Raw genomic sequence first — 2,637 nt, 5'->3', positions numbered from 1 at the left:
GTTCCAGAAGAAGATGGCATGACTGTATTTGAATAAAGTAGATTATTGTACATGAATAAATGTAGATTTTTGTACATGAAAAAATAAGACATCCCCTGAAAATAAGCCCTAATATGTCTTTTGGAGCAAAAATTAATATAAGACCGAGTCTTATTTTCGGGGAAATAAGGTACATATAAACATGGGTAAGATAAGTGCATACTAATTGAAATCAAGGGTCTGAAACACAATAAATTTTCCAGGTAGACACACGAAGCTATCCTAAAAACTTTTCACATTGGTTCTTTTGACTTTTTTCTAATCAGATTCTCTATTCACATCAATAACACATGTGATTTACCAGGAAAATAAAAATTCCCCCAATGAAACATCATGCCACTTCTGGTACCCTTAAATATTATCACTTTCATTGGAAATGCTGTCAGCATAGTCTTTGCACTAGTCCAAAGTATATGTTTAAGAAGTTTTTATAAATTGTGATGTTCATATGTTTAATTCTTACGCCAAACTGTTTTCTGATGAAGACAGCATTGTGCTTTATGCAATAATGGGAACCTCAAAATAACCACCATAAATCTTCCAAGACTTATGGGAGAATAAACTAGGATGGTCCACAGATATATGATGAAATCCACAATGTTGGAATTATAAATGTTTAGAGTGGCCCAGACTAGAAGACAAGCCCAAAACACAATTATGAAAATGAAATTTGATATGGTCCAAGATGTATACTTAAAGTTTTGTCTCAACCATCAGTCTGAATTGAGAGGATTGATCTTCAGTTTAGTCCAGCCAGCAGAAATTGACTGTGCAATTTTCCATTGTATTTATTGTACAGACTATGTACATTCTAGAAGGTTCCTTTAGTGCTACACTGTTGTACTTTTTGTCCCAGTAATTTGAGGCCATGCAAATTGCACAAAGTCATCAATAAGAAGAGACCATGCTCCTCCTTCATCATAATTAGACATGTCATCTGCAATCATTGTATACTGAAGTCTAAAAGAAGATTCCAAATATATTTTGGTATTAATCGTTTATGATGGTCCAACAAAGGTTTACTCTATAAGTCTAAGAATTTAAATCTTCCATGAAGCATTGAATTCTAGTAGGCAATGGCCATTTCTATATCTAATCCATTTTGTCCTGGATTCTTTGCAAAATTAAAAGTAAACCTGACTCTGGGTGATGAACACACAATGGGATTTATAGATGATGTAATACAGAATTGTACACCTGAAATCTATGTAATTTTACTAACAATTGTCACCCCAATAAATTTAATAAAATAAAATTTAAAAAAAAAAGAAGAAAACAGCCAATTATAGAAGCAATATGCATATATATATATAAAAAAATGTAAACTGGTAAAAATCCTAAAAATATTCTCATTCTTTCAATTCTTGTTCCATCTTGGGTACGTGGGCCTTTAGTTTTCTATGCTGTCACGTCCTAATTCTGTCGTGCCATCCATGAACTCCTGTTTGGAGACCTCGTACTGGGTTGCTACTCTGAACTACCATGTAATGATCAACACACTAACGCTGTCTGGATTGAACACCAGGTCATCACAGAATTGCTGTATACCATCTACTGAAATGTTATTTTCATCATGAGGATCTTTGTATCTATTGTATAGTTAGTTGTTCTAACTTCTTTCTGTCCAATGATCATTTTACACACTCTAATATATAAAGGTCAGGATTTTGGGAAAAAAATGACTGTTGCAACAGCTAGCTTCCAGTCATTTTGAGACAAGTAACTTTCTGCTGTTTTTTGCACTAGATTTTGTGAAGATCATAAACTGATGAACTTTATCCTTCTACAATGATTTCAACTTGTTCATGTTGGTGTCCTCCAGGCCTCTGCCTTCCTCATCCGGCTCTGCAGTGACTGGACATCGACGGCAGTGGTGGCTTGGGCTCCTCCCACGAGCTCCACAGACTCCTGCTCATACACAGTGTGTGGTGGCCTAGGTGCCAACCCAAGGAGGCAACTCCTGGCCTTGGGGAGGCACGGTGATAGGGGGCAGGAATCCAGAGCCCTGCACAGGTATTCCGCGGGCCCAGCAACCCCCACAAGGGGGATGGGAGTTGTGGGCACGGCAGGGGGCCTACAAGGACTTTTAAAAGTTACATAGCAGAAATATAAACCAGCATCACAAAGCTTCAGTTGTACATCAAATTTTCATAAATTCTATTATTCTATTGTCTATTGTACTGAATCATAATGATGTACTTCATCTTAATTTGTAATGGGATGGAGTATTGATTGACACTAAAAAAGATCTATGTGATTAGTGCTGAGAAAGACAGGAAGTATATAGTAAAAGACAAGGCTGGAGAAATAGGGAGACTCCAAAAAGGTCTTGGAAACCATGCTAAGGATATTGTTCTGCAGCCTAAGAAGCAATAGAAAGACACTGAACAGTTTTAAATGAAAAATAAAGTTATCAGATTTGCATTTTACAAAACTTACTCTGTTTGCATTGTGGAAAGTTGATTTGTGGTAGATGAGAGTAAAAACAGCGAAATTAGTTAGGAAAACACTGCAGTTATTTAAGTGACACATGATGAGAATTTTTTCTTGGATTTTATTAATGAAAATGATGAGAAGTGGCCCAAATACTGTGTTTTC

At 36.1% G+C, this 2,637-nt stretch overlaps 1 pseudogene; it reads right to left on the bottom strand.

Moving 5' to 3' along the window:
- Positions 1–869: 869 nt before the first annotated feature.
- Positions 870–1,846, bottom strand: LOC109436038 (DCN1-like protein 1; annotated as a pseudogene).
- Between the last annotated feature and the right edge of the window lie 791 nt (positions 1,847–2,637).

This window comes from Rhinolophus sinicus, chromosome 18, assembly GCF_057876585.1.
Source record: "Rhinolophus sinicus isolate RSI-liver-muscle chromosome 18, RSI-T2T, whole genome shotgun sequence".
NCBI classification, from domain to species: Eukaryota; Metazoa; Chordata; class Mammalia; order Chiroptera; family Rhinolophidae; genus Rhinolophus; species Rhinolophus sinicus.
This window is presented reverse-complemented; position numbering and strand designations above follow the sequence as displayed.